The sequence below is a fragment of the Manduca sexta genome, chromosome 21, assembly GCF_014839805.1.
Source record: "Manduca sexta isolate Smith_Timp_Sample1 chromosome 21, JHU_Msex_v1.0, whole genome shotgun sequence".
In the NCBI taxonomy this organism is placed as follows: domain Eukaryota; kingdom Metazoa; phylum Arthropoda; class Insecta; order Lepidoptera; family Sphingidae; genus Manduca; species Manduca sexta.
In genome coordinates, this window is record NC_051135.1 from 8,543,972 (window position 1) to 8,566,187 (window position 22,216).

The 22,216-nt window shown below is 36.2% G+C and overlaps 1 protein-coding gene across 1 annotated transcript in view; it reads left to right on the top strand.

The window, feature by feature from the left end:
- Positions 1-22,216, top strand: part of LOC115448044 (suppressor of lurcher protein 1) — a 107,891-nt gene that overhangs the window by 38,774 nt on the left and 46,901 nt on the right. The gene's annotated exons all lie outside the window — the stretch shown is intronic.

A 22,216-nucleotide genomic window follows, 5' to 3' on the forward strand; every position in this document is an offset into this window, starting at 1 on the left:
TCTTAAAGCAGCATGATATTTTTTTAGAAGCAAAGATTGTAACATAAAAGTGATATTAATTTCAGCTATAACAAAAATAATAATTCTTCTAACAGATATTGTATACACTGTACTAGATTAACCGGCAACTAAAAATTAAATTAGTAGATAGCAACATGGTTTCACTCACGTATACGTAGTCAAAATCGTCGAACAGTTTCAACCTATTAAGTAGGTCATCTTCATGAGCGAATGCTGGTTAGCGATTGCTATTGCTATCTACTAATTTAATATGTCACGCATAAGTTTTGATAATACAACTAAAAATCTGTATTATTTAAAAGACATGTTTTCTAAACCAATTTTCATCAGAATTATGCCGGTCTATTATAGTTCTTATAATACAACTTTATACCAGATAAAGGTAGAAATGTTACAACAAACAAGGCAGCAGTCCTTAATAACAATGTAATTAAATCACCTACGGGTAACTATTCCCGTTCGCCTGCAACACTTTGTTGTATGTAATTAGAATAGTGTCCTTAGGGAACCTGGGAGAGGCGGGATGTAAATTATGACTGCAAGTTTACGTAGATTACATCTTCTGTTTAGGTTAAAGCTGATACAAATCAATTAAAAAATACAAGTATTTTTATTTGTGTGTATACTACTTAACGATAAAAACTGGCGTTTAGTTTAAAACTACAATATATGAAAAAATATCAATAATATCAGCCCTATATATACTGTTCCTCTGATGGCCTCAGGCCTCCTCTACTACTAAGAGGGATGAGGCCTTAGTTGGCCTAATGCGGATTGGCAGACTTCATATACCCTCAAAACTCTCATAGAGAATTTCTCAGGTATGCAGGTTTCCTCGCGATATTTTCTTTCACCGGTAAGCAAGCTATAACTCACAAAGAATACACACACTTTTGCAAAGTCAGTGCCCTTGGGTTTTGAACATGCGGACTTTCGTCTCGGCAGTCCGTTCCACTCCCAACTAGGTCATTACCATAACATGATATATCTAAAAGGATTCTGCATGAGCAATTAAAGTTTCAAAATATAATTGTATATATAATGAACATCGTTCAGAGTTTGGAATAATCGACTTAAATTGAACACGATAGAACTGTAGTTACTGATGGTGTTTCCACTGTTTATAGACGGTGGTATCACTTACATCACGAACGGCAAGCTCGTTTCGTCATTCAAAGCAATAAAAAAATTACTGCTAATAATATAATACTTTCTTTTTGTAATATATTTTCTTTTGCAACTTTCATGACACCTGCTCCCATAATAATGTGATACGAACTTCTCAGCAATATACAGCAAATATGAAATTATTAACAATCCCCAAACATTTCCTTTCAAGCCTGAATTCACGAATACACAAACATTTACAAAACATTACGCACGTTACATAATTTCATTTTGCGTTCACTTTAGCAGAACAAAATGAATATTACATTTTCATCACGTAATAACTCTTTTGCGAGTCGCTTTTTTATAACTTGAAACGTCGATCATCTGTCAGAAGCGTTGCCAGGGCATACCCATTTGCATATTCCTGGAAATGTATATTAAATAAGGGAACTAAGGCGCAATTTACCTTTGTACCTTAGTACACAATGATACCGTACTGCTGAAGAAACGTTAAACGTGAATTGCTCGCAGTAGCTATTCGTTTAAATGCGTATTTCTCAAAACAAGATATCAGTTGTTTCTTTATCTCTCCGATAGAAATAGAATGAAACATCATAATCAAAAATAGCTATGATATATGTGAAGATATTTTCCTTGTAATGGGCAATAATTAGAATTAATATGCACAAAACTTACTTATAACCAGAGTTTTAAAATATTTATTTTAATCGAACATCCAACAGCTTATGTACTTAGTATTATAATAATAGACTATTGACTATAAATGCAAAATGCGTTTTCTCTTCTTAATATATTAAGCTTATACAGAACGAAATATCTAGGTAAATCGTATGTAACCAATTTACAGTCAGCCGAAAATATAATAAATATTTTCACATTCAATATTTTAATCCCTACTTTCCTCCGTAAGAATCACAACGATGCAAACATTATCATCCAGTATCAAGAATTACAGACATGATAAACTTTCCCATGGGTTCCAAAGTAACATATAAATACTACAATACAACAACGCTTAACTTTCAACTCAAAGATGAAGTTACAGACAATTTAATGATTTGACTTATGTAGGTAGGGGAGACCGAGGAGGTTTGTGACAGAGGAGAGTTGTGACAAAGATGATTTCTCAGAACCTCCGACCGTTAGGGAACTGGCTACAGCGCACGATTGTTTCTTTAGAGAAACGCTACTCGATACTGTAAGCGCCAGTGGCGCACGGCCAGCGGTTTCGTGAGTACGACGTCTGCATGGAAAAGAAACTGAAAAGTAAGTTTTATATCAAAATTTTGATTGTATTTATATCGATACATATTATGTTCAGGTGGATTTGCTATTTTTTCTTTTATTTTGCGGTTTATGAAGTTTCTAAGTATGGCACTGTATTTTTGTGTTTGGATCTTGTTTCGAAATTAAGCAATATTATTTTGACCAGGTCACGATTTCTGGCACCTAGGAAAGTTGTGACAGCGTGTCACAACTCTCCTAGGCTAAGTTCATTTTCTGATTACCTTGTTTTACATGCTTTTTGCAATGTTTGTTTTTTATTTATATGTATAAATTCGTTTGTTTTAATTAATTCTTATAACCTACTTTGACTTTAAAGTATGCTATAATTAAAATTCGTCTTTAAAATGATTTTTTTGTTAGGAACTTGTTTGGGTATGCGGTTTAATGTTGAATGCTGAATTATCTATTTTTTGTTTTAGAATGCCGAATAATTACACGCAAAAGACTGATATGGGCCTCGCTAGTATCAATATTTATGAATTGGCCTCTGAAGAAGTTGCTAAAAAGAGGTCAAAGTCTTCCAAATACCGCGTCCTCTTACAATCTCAACTACATGTCTTTACATAGGTTTATTAAGAAGAAAAAGGCTTTTCAAGATAATGCAACTGATGTGGCTCCGTCTATGAGTTATGTCAGTCTTACGTTATTTACAGAAGACGGAGAAAATATATTATGCGATTATTTATTGACATGTGCAGCATCCAATAATGGGCTGACAACAAAAGAAACGAGAAGTATTTAATTATTTTGCCTTTATGTTGGCAAAAAAATGAGAAGCCAGGAGAAGTGTAGCTCAGTGCCAGAACAAATGCAAAGTGGGTCCAGTGTCTGAAATGCAGAGGCTGGTCTCACGAAGATTGCACAGGGGGCGAGCTGCGATGTCTGTCATTTATTTATTTTTGCTTATCAGACTAGATTAAGATTTTTGACTGAATTTAAAACGACTGATCTCATAAATATGTCATAAATACTTATAAAAGATTTAATGCTTGATATGTTAATGTTTCATGTTATTGTAGTTCTTATAATTCTGTCATTAATAAGTAAAGTATTTTATGCAAAAAAGTTTATTTTGTTTATAATACATACAGGGTCATTTTGACATTGCGAATGAAACCACATGAAACCACATACTCGCCTTCATCTTTGCTGACATTGTGCCAAAAATCACACATTAATAACTAATATTTTCACGAGTAATCCTGGTTTTAGTTATCTGATTATTTGATCATTTTGTACTTTAATGCGAATATGGCGTGTATGGGGGTGTATTTCTGGCTGGAAGTATGATGTTGCCGCTGCGACAAATTCTCTTAGAGTAGTAGTAGTGGCTTTAGGACGTGTAAAATTGGAATTGCTTTTTATTAATATTTATTTTGTTCGAAACTTATACTTTTTACTTTACATCTACGGCTCAAGTAACTTATTGTAAAGTGTTATTTCCAAGTAGATGAGTATGTGGTTTCATTTAGTAAAGCGTTGTCAAAATGACCCTGTATGTAAATCTACTTGTCTTTCAAATATATATACTTATATATAATTAATCACGCGCGGTGCACGCATGTACGCTCCGTAATTTTAATTCAAAAACTGTGTCTAAACTGCATAAATGTCATTGGAACTTATATACAGTGATAGTTTGTGAAAAGACCCAAATAAGTGTGTGTTATCAAACGAAAATACGAAGTGTTTATCGGACTAATCAAAACTTAAAATGTAAAAAAAATAATGCAATGACCGCCATCGTTGTATAAAACCTGACCTACCACAACCCGGGAATGCGTCGCTTCGGTGGAACAACGCTGCTTTAATCGCTGAGTTTTACGCACGATTATTAGACGACACCTTAGAACAGCGCCTGCTTCAACTGCAGCAAAAACGAAATACTGTAAGTGTGAGCGAGCTATTTCGTTGCACATCTAGCGCTAAAGCATTATAAATCACATTGTATTTATTCGAGGGCTGAAGTGAATTGCGCTGCATGCCGCTTATTGCGCTAACTCTCCGCAACATTTGATAATATATTTATAAAATACAAAATGAATTGTTTGGCTTGCAATAAACAAACTAGAACAAATGCTCAATTAAAGTGCTCTGTCTGCATGGGATTTTACCATTTAAAATGTATAAATATTTCGACTGCTTACTATAAAGAAAATATGCATGATTTAAAGCTGAATTGGAAATGTCTATCGTGCGACAATCTTACCCGACGCAATGATAACAATTCCATTCGTAAGGCATCCTTATCATCCTCAGACAATGTCGTTAACTATGAAATCACGCCACGTGACATAAATTCTGCTTGTTCTATCTCAACATGTAACAATGGCGTGACTATTGAACAAATCAGTATGCTGCTTGATTCAAAACTATCTATCATTAGATCTGCCGTTAGGGAAGATATAAACTCTGCCATCAACAAACTTAAAGCTGAATTCACCGAAACGACTGACTACCTTTCAGATGAACAAACAGATATTAGAAAAGATTTAGAAGCAGCCAACCATAAAATTTGTATGCTGGAATCTGAAAAAGCAAAGGCGGAGTCTAGTATGTTGCTATTAGAAAATCGGTTGTGTACACTAGAAAAAATCTCCAGAAGTTGCAATGTTGAGATGCAGTCAGTACCGGAAAGACATAACGAAAACCTAATTACATTGGTCCAGAACATGCTTGCAGAACTTAAAGTGGCTGACGCCGACATCTGTTCTGTAAAAAGGGTTGCAAAAATGGACAAACGCAATGGTCGTCCCCGAGGAATACTAATTACTTTGCCGTCGGAGCGTATCCGTGATAACATTATCTCTGCCTATACCAGATATAATAAACAAAATAAGAATAACTACCTAAACACCGGGCATCTAGGCTTGACTGGAGACGTACAGCGCATTTACCTCGGTGAACATTTATCTCCGGTTGTCAAACAACTACATGCTTCAGCCAGAATTGTTGCCAAACAACTATCTTATAAGTATATCTGGATAAGGTATGGAAGAATTTATATGAGAAAAGACGATTACTCGCAAGCTATTCATATAAAAAATGCGAGCGTCTTGGATAAGCTTTGTAAAGGTATTTAAGTAATTATTATATGTATGTTACCTATTTTCCTTAATTAATTTTATAATTTTATGCGTATAATAATAAATTACACATATATATTACCTTTTCTCTGTCTACGTAAAACCTTGTAAAATATAAGCTAATTTTAAATTTTTAAATTTCACTATGAATGTATATTATCAAAATGTTAACAGAATTCGCACTAAAGTTAGAGATATATATTTGAATACACTTAATTGTGATTTTGATATGGTGTGTTTAACAGAAACAAACCTGAATCCAAGTGTTTCTGATGCTGAACTATTTGACTCAAAATTTAATGTTTATAGGAGGGATCGATGTACTACTTATAATCCTAAGCAGGATGGGGGTGGAGTTTTACTGGCTATCAAAAAATCTTACAATGTAATAAGGCAAACGAGTTGGGAGAGTGTGGTGGAGGATCTTTGGATCACGGTTTTATCAGATAAACCATCTGACCCCAGAGTTCATATCTGTTTATGTTATTTACCTCCTGACATGTCAAGCGAAACCTTGCGATCATTTTATACAAACACGCAACAAATTATACACCGCTGCCAATATAGTGATAGGTTCTTGATTGTGGGAGATTTTAACACACCATATTTGTCTTGGACTACAAATCCCTGTGGTTATAATTTAATACCTGGAATATCATCTGACACAAAAGCTTGTCTTCTTGTAGAACTACTTACTTTTTGTAAACTAAACCAATTTAACAATTTGCGTAATAACAATAATCGACTCTTAGATTTAGTATTATCCAATGTTGACAATCTAGTTGAAGTTGTACCTGCTGACCCCATTACACGAACTGATTTACATCATCCTCCATTAAAAATTATACTTAAAAATATTAACCTAAGTAAAAATATAAAACCAGCTAAAACAACACGCTATAATTTTGATAAATGCGACTACAACAAATTGAAACTTGAATTAAACTGTGTTGATTGGCATTTACTTTTGTCATCATCTGATGTAGACGAAGCTGTCAAAAACTTTTATAGTGTTCTCAATGATCTTATTGCTAAATATACCCCCTTATAAAAATAATGGACAGAAGTATCCTACATGGTACACAATACCATTGATTAAAGCCTTAAAAGAAAAAATAAATATCACAGCCTTTATAAGAGGTATAACAATCCTAGAGACTATGACACTTTCGCACTCCTACGTACAAGATGTAAACTGCTTACTCATAAGGCTTATTCGGCCTATTTATCTCATGTTGAAAACACCATACCCCATAATATTAAAGCATTCTGGAGCTATATAAATAATAGAAAAGGCCACTCAGGCATACCTCAAACTATGGTCCTTCAGGAAAAATCTGCTTCTGACACACAAGGCGTTTGTGAACTCTTCTCTGAATATTTTAGTTCTGTTTTTGAGCATTCATCTGGCAGAGAAGATGATGTCAATATAACTAGCAATCAGGAATTAGAATTTAACAACATAATTTTTAATATCGAACTGGATAACGAAACTGTTTTGCGCTTGCTAAAGAATCTTGATTCGCGAAAAGGCCCGGGTCATGATGGTATTCCAGCTAAATTCCTTTTAAAATGTGCTAATGAATTATGCCATCCTTTAACTACCTTATTCAATAAATCATTAAAATGGGCGTCTTTCCTGCAACATGGAAAATAGCATATATTGTTCCTATACATAAATCCGGTGATAAATCAAACTGTGAAAATTATAGACCCATTAGCATCTTATCAGCACTAGCCAAATTATTCGAGTCCGCAGTTTATGATCAATTATATTATCATTTAAAACCATACATTTCCAATAAACAACATGGGTTTGTAAAAATCGGTCAACAGTGACGAACTTGTTAGAATACAAAAACTATCTTTGTGAAACTTTTGCCAAAGGTGGTCAAGTGGACGCTGTGTACACTGACTTTAAAAAAGCTTTTGATAAAGTTAATCACGTTTTATTAGTTAGAAAACTATCTAGTCATGGTATTCATGGAAATTTGTTGCGTTGGATAGAGTCATATCTTAACAGTAGAAGTCAGCTAGTTGCCCTCAAAGGTTTCACATCATCGTCTATAATCATCACGTCCGGGGTGCCCCAAGGATCGCATTTGGGGCCATTATTCTTCATAGTTTTTATAAATGACTTAATCTACAACTTAACGTGTCCTTGTCTATTATATGCTGACGATCTTAAAATCTACAAATCTATAAACAATTTGTCAGACTGCTTTGATCTTCAAAAGGACATTAATACCGTCTATGGCTGGTGTAACGAAAGCAGGATGTTTTTAAACATAAAAAAATGTTTTGTTATTACCTTCACGAATAAGAGATACAAAACAACACACACCTACACGCTGCAAGGCCAAAGTCTTCAATCAAAAACTGTAGTTAGGGATCTCGGAGTTCTATTTGACCAGAAACTTACATTTCGTGATCATTACGCATATGTTATGAGCAAAGGATACCAATCTCTTGGATTCATAACTAGGAGTACAAAGGGTTTCAAAACATCAAAAGCTTTCTCACTCTATATTTTAGTCTTGTGTGTAGTGTGCTAGAGTATGCCGCTGTTATTTGGTCACCGTGTTACATTGTCCATTCTGAAAATATTGAAAGTGTCCAAAAGAAGTGTCTTAAGATTCTGAGCTACAAGAGTGGCTTTGGTCGAGAACTCATTAGTCACAGTGACAGATTATTAAAATTTAATGTAACCCCACTCGAAAATCGTCGCAGGCAACAAGATCTATTATATCTATACAAATTACTTCACAATCAATTAGACTCATCATACTTATTAAGCTTATTAAATTTTAACACGAAGAATAATCCGCGTTTACCTATGAGGACGTTTAACTTACAAGTATGCAAAAATAATACATCTTTCTATAATCCTCTTACAAGAATGTGTCGCCTGTATAATGAACTATCTATAAAACATCCCACACTTGATATTCACACTTCAAAATATTATACTTTCCGACGCTCAGTAAAACACATATTAACCACAGCAACCAAGTCAAATACAACTCCCACATCGTCTGCCTTACCTTAGCCAACATATTTTATATTTATTATTATTATTTTGTAACTAAATAACATGTACGTGTCACCTAATTTGAATAAGTTGTATACACTTCTATTTGGATTCTGACTAGCCATTAGTTCCACTGTAATGTAATTTAGATAATTATTGTCAGTAATCTGTTTAGTGTATCTTTATAAATAAATAAATAAATAAATAAATATAATCCAGATACACAGCTGTCACAACTTACCTTTGTACCTGTCACAACTTACCTCGGCGTTAGGAGAGTTGTGACAAAGGGAGTAGTTTCAGTTTTCATGGATTTTCTCAGAAATCATATACCTTTTTATTTACTTTAATTACTGTTTTCAAAACGATAAGGACTGAGCTATAATGAAGCATACAGTTCGTAATCGTGGTATATTTCTTTCTTGAGATATGTTCATTTAAGTAAAATTGTCACAACCTTCCTAGGTCTCCCCTACTTGATCATAACAGAACTCCCGCTTTGATTGTATAATGTATAGCAATGTGAAATGTTTCTCCATTTACATAACATTATTTGATACTGCAAATTAAACCGTATTGCAATAGGAGCTATGCAATTAATGCTGATAGATTTTTCTTTTTGATGGAACGTGAAAGAAATCAGCTTTTGTAAACAGCAATCGCTTTGATGAAAATTTCCAAGAAGTCCCAAGCGATCTTCTGTTGCGGTAATTTTTTAAATTAACTCCGCCAAAGCAAACAGTATCGTGGAAGTATAAACATTAAACCAAAGAAGCAGTGAAAGTAAAACCAATATTCCACCAGTCCAAGATGTTACGTTACTTAACATAACAACAAGGAGTGACTAAGAGGTTATTTGGGATGCGAGGAAACAGAATACAAAGATATTCCTTCTGATGTAATTCGACAAAATTTGTATAAAGGGAAGTTTATCTGCAATTCAGTCGAAAATAACGCGTTGAATATCTCATTCGACATCGTCTTACATTACGGTGAATTCACGGAGACGACTGGAATGGATTTTTACATAAAATATTCATCAACCGAAAAGCTTCGGTTCGCGTGTTTTGTACATCGTCACCTTTGTGGCGTGTATATTGTTTGGCATTTCATTAAGTGTTATAACGGTGTTCCACAGTCGTGTAATTATGATTTACAATAAGTCTCTTTTTCAATTTTTTTCCTGTCACATAGCCGACATATACGGATTTTGTAAATTATTATTTGTATTGTAAACCAAATGATTACATTTCTAATTTAATTTTAAGAATTCAATACCTGCCTACCTACCTTCTTTCAATGAATTATCTAGAAATGAACTTCATACCTATTATTATTATTATTGCTGGTGGTAGGATTTATTTTATATCCGCCCGAATAGCGAGCACCGTACACAAGGTGTTAAAACCCGCCACAGTGGCCCACGTAAGTATGTCGCGTTCCGGGATCAGCCTGTGTATATCCAGTTCCAACAGGCCGGCATAATTGTGTCGGCTGCTGAGGGTAATCATCATTTACCATCAGGTGCAGTGGAGTCACATTGCCGTGAACGTATAAAAAAATAGAATACAGCTATTATTTAAAGATTAGGAGCTTAGTAACGACGAACTGAAATAAATAGATATTACAAGTTTTTTTTTGAATATTTTTTAAATTGTATAGCTTGGGTAAAAATTAAAGTTCTTTAAAGTTATTACAATGTTAAATTGACCTCCCAGATCAAGTACATCAAATTTCATCGAAAATTTAGGCACTGCTACTTTATTAGAAAGTTATAGGATGAGGGGCTGGAAATAGTGAAGTATGGATTTCTGATGCCATAAAACTCAACCAAACGTAACGGGGTCACTGGGCGTATCTTTCATTCTCATTCGTCACTACTCCACATTTTCCAGAGTGTGTCGTAAAATAATTTCTGCTACGCTACGAATTTGATTTTGTCCCTACGTAATTTTAGGGAGAAGTGTAAATTATATTTCTGTAAATTCAAATTCAATTTTTTTATTCATGATATCGGGTAAATAGGTACATTGGTCTTAAGTAATTACGATAGAGTTCGCCGACATCTGCTTTCGTAGCATATAAATGTTTGGAAAATAGATGCTTAGATCTAGATTAGAATTTAAGTAATAAGTTTAAAGCAAATACGTAACCTTTGGCAGAACAAATAAAATATATATGAATAGGTACACAGAATTATAAACTTAGTATATTTATAGCTTAAACAAAACAATAAACCTTCTTAATTTTAAGTATTAACAGGTCAATAAATATTAAGTTGTTAAGTAGGATAACTGTATCTCCATAATATTCTTCTAGCAGTAATATATTATGTAGTAATAACAATGAGTGAATCTTGTAAATAATCTTGTATAGTGTAGTAACACTTTTCTATAAGTAATGTATGTAGCCTTGTTTTAAATGTTTGCATGTTTAGATTTTTTAAGTTTTCAGGTACTTTATTAAATATTTTTATTGCCATACAGTATATACTCTTATGTTTTAAGGTGGTTCTGGAGACTTCAATACTTAAGAGATTGTCCCCTCTTAATTTGCAAGTACGTATTTGGGAGTTTATAATAAATAAATAAGGATTGATTTTTACGAAAATGGCAACTTCATATATATAAAGGGATGCTAAAGTTAAAAGTTTATGTGACTTAAAGTATGGCACACAGCTATCTTTTGACTTAATGCCGCAAATTGCGCGTATGCATCTTTTTGTGCCACAAAAACGGATTTATAATCACTGAATTACCCCAAAATATTATACCGAAACGTAGTTTAACGACGTATCCGTGATATGCAGTCAAAACTGCCTTTTATCTACTATTTGGAAAGTTGATGAAGGGCATATGAATATTTTGTGTAGTTTTTGCATAACATTTGAGTATATTTTTTTCCATGTTAATCTGTTGTCTATGTGTACTCCTAAAAACTTAGTATTGTCGGTGTCCCTTATAATATGCTCCTGATATTTAATTTTGATGTCATTATTTTTTGGCTTTTGAGAAAAATGCATAACTGTAGTTTTCTCCAAATTAACTTTAAGTTGATTATTTTATAGCCATGTAATAATCTGATTTAGAGCATTATTTATTTCTGTTTCATATGTTGAGTAGTTCATACATTTTATTGTTATTGTACTGTCATCTGCAAAGAGGCTTATAGGATAAGTTACATTTAATGGCAAATCGTTAATATATATTAAAAATAAAAGTGGCCTAAGGACACTTCCTTGTGGTATACCACATGTAATTTTGTGAATTAGACGCATATGTCTTTCTAGTTTAGAAATTGAACAGATTTTTGTTATTTCGCTATGTTGAGTTCTATTGCTTAAATAAGACAATATAAGCTGTAATGCATTACCTCGTATGCCATAAGCTTCCAATTTATGTAGAAGAATCTGATGATTGACAAAGTCGAATGCTTTTGTCATATCCATGAATATCGAGCATACAGGGGTTCTTTTGTCTACGTTATCTACTATAATTTTTAAAAAGTCAAAAATGGCCCTATCAATGTTTTTATTTTTTTAAAACCTTTTTGTTCTTCACAAAGAATATTGAATTTCTCCTAAAAACAATAAAATGAATTATAAATTACCTTCTCGAATATTATAGAAAAGACTGATAAATGAGCAATAGGTCTATAATTTCTGGATCTTGACAGACGGGTGGACGGACAACAAAGTGATCCTATAATGGTTCCGTTTACTTCTATAGGTACGGAACCCTAAAATTAAACTATCTCGGAAAGGCGGAAAAAGTCTTCGATAGGCGAACTATTACGAAGATACCTTACCTACAAGTGCACACGAAACTTGCGGAGCGCGAATTCTGTTCACTTGTCCGTTTATTGTAACTAGCTTTTGCTCGCGGCTCCGCCCGCGTTATAAAAGTTTTTCAGGCTAAAGTTTTCCATTATAAAAGTAGTAGTTTCCGGGAGCCTATATTCTTCCCAGGGTTTCAAACTGTCTCCATACCAAATTTCATCTTAATACGTTGGGTAGTTTTGAGTTTAAGACGTTCAGGCAGACGGATGCAGTGGGGACTTTGTTTTATAATATATTTTTTAGAACTTTTTAAGAGGAACAATCCCGTCATACATCATTGTTGCATAACTTTAACCGTTTACGCAGCGCACGCAACGGATGCTTTTAAAACTAATAAATTGTCCCCGTATTCGCAACATGTTTCATTACTGCTCCGCTCCTATTGGTCATAGCGTGATGATATATAGCCTATAGCACCCCACAAATAAAGGGCTATCCAACACAAAACGAATTTTTCAGTTCAAACTGGTAGTTCCTGAGATTAGCCATTACTGCTCCGCTCCTATTGGTCATAGCGTGATGATATATAACTTAGAGCACTCCACAAACAAAGGGCTATTCAACACAAAAAGAATTTTTCTGTTCGAATCGGTAGTTCCTGAGATTAGCCATTACTGCTCCGCTCCTATTGGGTATAGCGTGATGATATATAGCCTATAGCACTCCACAAACAAAGGGCTATCCAACACAAAAGAATTTTTCTGTTTGGACCTGTAGTTCCTGAAATTAGCCATTACTGCTCCGCTCCTATTGGGTATAGCGTGATGATATATAGCCTATAGCAATCCACGAAAAAGGGCTATCCAACGCAAAAAAAATTTTCAGTTTGGACCGGTAGTTCCTGAGATTAGCCATTACTGCTCCGCTCCTATTGGGTATAGCGTGATAATATATAGCCTATAGCACTCCACGAACAAAGGGCTATCCAACGCAAAAAGAATTTTTCAGATTGGACTGGTAGTTCCTGAGATTAGCGCGTTCAAACAAACAAACAAACAAACTCTTCAGCTTTATATAATAGTATAGAAGTATAGATAAGAACTGCCCCTGCGTTACTTTTCTTCTGCGATATGTTTTCTTTTATTTTTTGTCAATAACGTAGTTGTATTTCGACTTTTGTTAATTGGAAAGCCGCGATAGCTTAGTTGGTTGCGGAACGGACTGCTGAGATGAATGTCCGCAGGTTCAAATGACAAAGGCACACATCTCTGACTTTTCTAAAATCATGTGTGTATTCTTTGTGAATTATCACTTGCTTTAACGGTGAAGGAAAACATCGAGAGGTAACCTGTATACATGGGAAGTTCTCTAAAGGAATTTCGAAGGTGTGTGAAGTCTACCAATCCACACTAGGCCAGCGTGGTCGACTAAGGCCCAATCCCTCTCAGTAGTAGAGGAGACCCGTGCCCAACAGTGGGACAGTATGTAATACAGGGCTGATATTATTACTATAATTGTAATCGTATATGTAGGTACTTCTACAATTTTTAAACATTTTACAATGAGCTCACAGTGTCTTGAAGTCTGGTAGCCGGTCTTTTGAGTTTCGATTTGATTTAATGTTGAACTTCTTTCCAGGCTTGTGTACATTGTGCAAACTTCCAATCATATTCTCTTGGCTTGTCTATTTAAAAGTACTTTAACGCCTACAATTATTGTAGTATTTAATACTTCAAGACAAAAATATTTGGTCTGATAATGATTGCTTTAAATCAATAAATGTTAAATTCTTCGAAAACTGTCGAGTGTTGGATAGGTCTCTCGACCCAATCTTAGTGCACTTATTAATTTAGAAAATATCTTATTATTAGTCACTCTGTACATAAAGTGTGCACACGTTTCACGACTTTACATAAGTATTTACAAACAGATAATAATGTAACAACATATTTCATATTTACATACTTTCAACAGCTGAATAAAGAGAGCATGTCGTTAAGCGCTACACATATTCCTTTTATCTCCCAAGTGATAGACAGAGCGCAATTAGCTTCCGTCGCGTGCAACCTTAATGGTTAAAAGTTCCTTCGATTTCACCAGGATCCCATCATCAGACCCTGACCGGACAATCGGACATTAAAAAACATCCCGACAAATTGAGCACCCCCTCCATTTTTGAAGTCCGAAATCCATGCGGGCGAAGCTGCGGGCGGAAGCTAGTTTTATATATTATTATTATATTTTGGTCATGAAGTTTTAATTACAAATGTAATAGGGCCGAAGGTTTCGTCGCATCAAGAAACGGTAAAACACTTATGAAGTGATATATTATTATATTAAGTACATAACAAACGTAAGGAAGTGTCGTGTTCCAAAGATAATCCCACGCAGTGGAAGCTGACTGGAAGCGCGGCCTTTTGAGATATAACAAAAAACGGCTGTTCGGAAATAAAGTCCGGCGAGTATCTCCGTGTGGGAAGCACACGCTAAATAAAAGCCTTAGAATGAAAACTCGAGAACTGCACTGTACGGTGTGCACCCTTTCGAGTTTCTCAACGATGTTTTCTTATATTATTGGAGTGCAGTAAACCAGCGGGCGATTCAATTCGATTGTGACGCCATCTATTGGCATCTCGCGTTGAACTTGATTGTAAGATCAATAAAGGTGGCGCTGCTTGTTTTATTTGTTGCACAAATACTTTTTGTCGGACTGCCCAGTATGTTATTTATTATAAGATTTTTCCCTCCTTTAGAGAAAATTTAACACTTCATGAGGCCTCTCGATCCCCACAATCTTACCACCCGTTATTTTAGCCGCCCTCAGAGTCTACTTCGAAAAACGAAATCCTTAGTTTCAGATGACGGATCGCACATCTTGTTACTACGAAATGTTACGGATATGATGAGGGATTCGACGACGGATCCGATCCGTTATTGGCAATATTTCAGACATGGAATTTGTAAACATCTATAGTTATGTTTTTTAATACCATCTGCGAGGATAAAGTTCCACTGCTTTCTCCTAAGAAAAAATACGAGGAATTAATCCTACCACTAACACATCACACTACATCACCACCACTACATCCTATCCTTCCCACAGAACGGTGACGGATTCGGTGCCAATATATTAATATACAGTCAAAAACAATTCTCTTGTTTTTCAAGTAGACCCGTACAAAAACGTACTAATAACAATATCACGTCTAAACGCAGTCAAGGTAATTAAAACAGAGAAGCAGTACCTTTAAAATAAAACAAGTTCGCAGCATTTATATTTTGAGGAAAGATAGAAGCAATATATTTTGAGCATTCATCTTGCTTATTTCTTTCTTGACTTTCACATGGGTAATATATATAACCGCTATGTACTTAGTATGTCTATTTGTACGGCCAATCAATATTGTACTAGTCACTGTATATAGACTTAAAAAATACAACAGAAAAACTATTGAAGAAACGCAAGTACAATTAAAGTTTCACGTTATAATACGAAAATTACTAATTAATGTTAAATATTATGAAGATTTGTGCGCCTTCAGAAACTGATTAAAATTAAGTTTAAAAGACAATTTGCTACTATGCATACCTTTTTTCTTCTACTACTAGGTTTGTTGCAGTAAATTATAATCTATAAGACTAATGAGCAATGTTTTTGTTGCTTTGAATGATGAGAGGAGCTTGCCGGTGGCATGATGATAAGCTATACGACCCCATAAACGGTAGAAACACCAACTAACACCTTGAATTACATATTGTTAGGTATTCTATCCTGAGACATGCGATTATAAGTCTCATTATTTCCATCGTCCATAAATAGTTACACTTAATAAACAACACGTAAACTCTAAAAATTATATTCCCTGAATCTAACACAAAGTTAAAAAAAAATATTCTCAAGTTGTTTATAAGCCCTGCAAAAAATACAGATAAAATTAAACGGAAATGCATCGAACTGTGTGAACTAACAGCATATACTGTATCGATGGTTGAACGGCTTATTGACTTAAGCGCCATTTTTTTCGAAAAGTTTTAACTTATGTTAAAAAACATAGATTTCAAATATGTATGTGTTTCAGAAAAATGTCGCTTTAGTCAATTTGCCTCTCAACCGTCTATATAAAAGATAACAGAAATTAATTTATATCATTCATCTATACTATTGTATAAACCTAAAGACTTGGTGATATTGATCAACAAGTCCAAACCGGGTTTTGAACCCGAGAACTCAGTCTCTTCATACCGCGGAAGCAATGTAAATATGCCTCCGGGACGTCTTTCTCCTTGTCAAGATATAATAATATATTTAGATATATTTATTATAACACGTACATGTGAGCAGCGTGCACCTGCGACGGCTTGCTCGACGCAACTAATATATAATATTATCGGCGTGGTTGGGTGCGTGCAATCTACAGCTCCGTTGATGAGTCTCATTTCGCACACCTTAAATAACTTTTTTATATATATTTTATTATTCTTGTTAATTAAATTAGTTTTTTTTTGGCAACTGCCGCGGTTATCACCGGGGGTAACCTACTAATGGTGTACAAGTGACTCCCCGGCTTAGCAACCACGGCAGTCCCAATAATGATTTGGTAGGCCCTACCGCTATTACTGAGGGAGCCAGCGGACGGTACGCTGGCAACCCATAGCTATTCGGTCACGGGGCCCAAGAGGAAGAAGGGAGGGGATAGAGGGAAGGAAGAGAAGGGGAAGGAGTAGGAGTTTCTAGGATGGTTTGAAAGGAGAGGGAGGGGAGATGTTCGCGAACCCTTATAGGCCTCAATGTGTATTTGGCAACCAAGAGGTATACACATTACAATATGTGCCTAGAGTCGCGGCATAATGTTCCCCCGTGCATGGGCGTGCATTCGGTGTGAAGACCGAGCGCATAAGAATTTCATCGGGGGGATAATTAAATTAGTTAAACGCCTATTGATACGTCACTAAAGGTGACTACTGAAAAACAGCGTTGTGTTTTGGTTTACACCACATCACAACATTATGCCGAGTCACCTACCGGTCACAGCCGCGACCAGCCATTTTTAATTATTATTTGTAATCAAGGTGCATTGCGTTTGTTTATGCTGCGACTGTGAATAATAAATCGTTTTTCTTTTTTTTCTTTCTTTCTTTCTAGATACTACAATAAATGAAAACTTCCAATAAATATATTCAAAAAAAATACTTCTTTAACAATTGGAGGTTTAATGCTATTTTTTGATACAGACTGGTAACTGATGAATGGTTGTTATTTTAATTAGCATGATACACAGCGACGTTATGATCTTCTTTGATCATATCGGCAGCTTTTTCGCCGATCATTATTGTCGGTGCGTTGATGTTACAATTGGTAATATGCGGTATGACACTCGCGTCAGCTATCCTGAGATTCTTCACTCCGTACACTTGTAATCTCTCGTTAACTACTCCCAAACCTTTCCGACCCATTCGACACGTACTACTGGTGTGCCATTCGGTACCAGCTGTATTCTTAACAAAACATTTCCAATAATCATGACTTCCGAACTCTAAATGGTTGCATTGACGAACGTTCATATTAACCACTTCTGAATTCATTTCCCTGAACATTGTCGTATTAAGAATTGTCAGATAATCTTCCACGGAGGAGGCAAATGTTTCTAAATCTCGTTCATCAGTGAAATATCCTGTATATATCAAAGGTGGATCTTCAGGGTCGTTACTTTGTAGTTTTATTTGACCTCTTGCGTGCGGGTGTTGAAGACTAATAGAGGTAGACAGATGTTCTTTGTATAAAGTTGCTTCAATAAGCGCGGCACATATGTGGTCGTCTAATTCAAGCATATGAGAACACATAATTGTTGATAATAAACCAGCGGCCGGTAATGGAAAGCTAATAGTCTGATAATCAGGGTATGTTTGCTGTTTATTCAAAGCCTGATGTCCTACCAACACTGGACTGCCAAAACTTTCTAAAATTGCTTTTTAAAATTGCTTCATCTCTCATCCCCTCACTTTTTTTGTAGTATTAATTTACTGTCTCCCAGTCCCATCCCTCGTTGCCTTCGGCGACCCAGCCGTCGAAGTCCGCCTTATTCCCTCTGACGTAAAACATAAAGTTAGCTCCGCTTGAGCCTCCTACCATCTTGCCACTGGTTATACGAATACTTTTGGTTTTGTGAGCTTGTGAGGAATATCCATCGTCTACCGAATAGCGTTTCCAATCTACATCTGAGTTGGAAACGAGAAACGGGAATGCCGGTTGCTGTAAAAACGAAAAGTCATTATAATAATTATGAAGATTTCGCGCATTTAATTGCTACATTTAAATGGATTTGTCTTATAAGACTGCTTTACTTGGTGAACATAGAATTATTATGTCTTCATAATTGGTATAGATTAAACGTAGAAAATAATTATTATGGTTTTCTCTCTAAAATCCTATACATGCAAAATCGAACCTGTTGAAGAAAATTAACTAAGCGTATATGAGTGTGTGGGAAATAGTAATGTAAAAACGATTTTGCTAACGTTCGATATGGCTGCCGGGTAGTCTCCAGCTTCTATCAGCAGTACGGACCAGTCAGAGACCTCGGTGAGTCGGTTTGCCAACACGAATCCTGCAGACCCCGCACCCACTATGATGAAGTCGAAACTGTCTATATCTGAAATACAATTATAAGACCATCCTTGTATTACATAGCATACCATTGCTACGCACGAGCCTCGTTTATTATTTAGGGTTTAGACCTTAATTTACCATTCTGGCATAGAGCGGGTTGGCAAACTTCGAATATTTATATTTATTTTATTTTATTTAAGCCTTTATTGCTGACACTAAACAAACATACTGAAAATAACATATTGTTTTAACTTAAAATCTGACATCGGATTTTCGGTTTAGTGATCAGCGTGTCGTGTGACACGTAGGCCTCTTCCAGCACTTTCCACTCTTTTCTAATTTTGGCCTTCCTTGACCAGATTGTACCGCTAATTGACAATATCATCGTTCCATCTTTTAGCTTGTCTGCCTCTTCTTCTTTTGCCGTCCCTTGGTTGCCATTTCGTTATAATTTTTATGTACCTTCAAATTTCTAATGTAGAATTCTTTTGGGTAGGTTTCCTGACAATTAATTTTTGATTAATATTTAAAGCTAACGACAATTGATAATCAATACACATACTTAACTCGGAAATCAGGAGGTGTGTGCCTTAGGTTAAAACCTGTGGCCCTTCGTCTCGACAGTCCTTTCCATTCCTAATTAGGCTATTGTACCCTTATATCTATCGATTTATCAAAATAATAATTAGTACGACATTTTTTTAAATGTACGTGTATTGATAATAAGATATGTGCCAATAATGTATTTTTATACATTATTAGGAATCGGTATTTTTTATTTCTTAAAACATATTTTCTCTTAAAATCCTCGCTTATTAAATAGAAGGAAATGTAGCTTAACAAAAAAGACTCACCAGTTACATTCGCTTGAAGCGGATACAGTTCTGAATTATTCACGTAGATATTTGAATATATACCGAGAATTAATTGTACAGTTTTGAGTAGAGCTATTGAAGCCCCCACGCTCGCCAGAGCCATTTCGTTAAGCGCCATGGTTGGTTTTAATAAATAGTCTGTCGAAGTGTTCCTTTTATACTGAAATTGCAGCAATGCAGCTATGATCACAATTCAAATATGCTCATTGCACAAGTGTCGCGCACTAGCAGTCATAAGAGGTGCCGGTTCAACTGACCGGCGTCATACGTACTGAGGATTGGAGCGGTTTTAAGAATTCCGCCACGGTATCTCCTGCATATCGTAATAAGCTACTAATGGCGCCCATCGGGTTATGTTGGCCGGGCCACAGAGGACTGTCTTTTTTTTTGGTTTCGCGGAGAAAGTCCTTTATTAGTACCGCCCAGCCTTCGTGGGGGGGTGACTGAGCGGTTATGCTGGGGTAAACATGCCTTACGGCCTGGCGTTGAGCCGCCCGGATTTGATGACGACCTTCGGGCGACTGCCGGGCCGAGTCCCTAAGCCTATGTACAGCTAACCTATGCACGGTCTACCAGCTAAAACTCCGCGTTGGCCTTCTTTGGCGCATTAGGGACGGCTGCGGGCTTCCTCTGACGTTGAGATGTCTAAGTTTACGACCGCAGTCGCCCCTGCGCGGTGCCGCCTTGCTGCCCGTCTCATACGGGGAGGGGGGGGGGAGGCTCAGAAGCCCCCGCGCACCGAAAGACGTTCTCAGCATCTACGGCAGCATGAGACCAACTACATACTGCCGTCCAACCCTGGGGGGCAGAGGACTGTCTGCCGGTATCGCTTCACGACTGCCTCGGAGGCGTAGTTGCGTATGCGCGGCACCTCTCCGAGTTTCTCCGAGTTTCTGGGCTCCTATCTCGAGTCGAGCAAAGTGATATTTGGATTTTTCTGCTCAGTATCGGCCCGGAGTCTGGAATTTATGCCTGACATGGCGATAGGCTTGCCTCCTATCACATCATGGAACGGAACACACTTGGCGAAAAGTGGGTGCCCTGCTTACGTCACTGCGTGCCCCTTCGTGGATAAATGAGCTATGTGTGTTTTTGTTTTTTTATTGACACTGCCGTTGACGCGGGGGTTCTGAGCCTCCCTACAACAGGAGATAGGCCACACCAGGCGGCACCGCGCAGGGACGGCTATAGACGACAACATAGTCACTTCCGTTGGAGGAAGCCCGCAGCAGCCTCTGTGCGCCGAAGATGACCACTACAGAGTCGTAGTTGGTAAGCCGTGCATAAGTATATATATAATGTTAGAAACTGAAGCGAATTGTTTAAGAAATAATAATAACTATCACTGGCTACGGACATACTTTCGCCAATAATTCACCAACCAACCGGTCGCTACGATTGTCTACGACTCGGTCTGTCAAACGCTCAGTGATTTTATAGCAAAAGGGTGTCACATATGCCCTCACAATAATTTTTATTGTAACAATAGCAATAGGGACTACGCCCGGCTGTCACCCGACTTTTACCATCTTCTTCGGGCGTAAGTCGTAAGGCATGGTGAAACCCCCCAAAACCACTCAGTAGTCCTCACCGCAAGCTGGGCGGTTATAATCTAAGATGTTTTTATTACATAGATACGTTATCCGAGCTATCAAGACGAAAGCAAGGTAATTGCCCGACATTCACTTAGTCAACCTCCAACCACTGTCGCGGCTAGTCGGCTTCAACTTTTTGTATTTTTATAAATAAAATGCCTTCCTGTGTTTTTAGACGATGTACCAATTATACTCCAATTGTGAATGAAAAAAACTTTTCATTTCATACGTTAGTAATAAGTAAGTATACAACACTTTTTAACTAATAAATGCATTTTATTCGACTGTCATGGCGACGGGGCGGTCGACACTCGGGCCCACTCGGGCCGTATCAATGCGAGCCGCCAGGACTGTGACTATAGTAAATGTGCAACTTTGTTAGTGTATGACGCGGCTATTTTTAAAACGTCATTGATTGTAATAATACATTTTCTCTGGGAAATAAAATCCCATTTATTTATTTATAATTACCGTAGCTATACCAAACGCCCCAGCTATTCTTACATTCGTAATCCAGCAGCAAATCCAGCAAGTTAGCGAGTAATAGATAGTTCCCGAACACAATGACACTTCTATAATGAAACTTACTATAAGCTATTTTAGCTCTATCATATCATTACTTCTGTTTCCAAGGTCAATACTTTAGAATTTACGAAAGTTTTATTAATATTTAATGCATTATGTGCATACCATGTTATTAATTAGTTTGAGCAGTTGTACCTTACGGAATAAAAGTATAGCGGACGCTAATGTATAAATAACTTTGTAACAAAAATATTAAACCGAAAAATTATAAAACAATTAA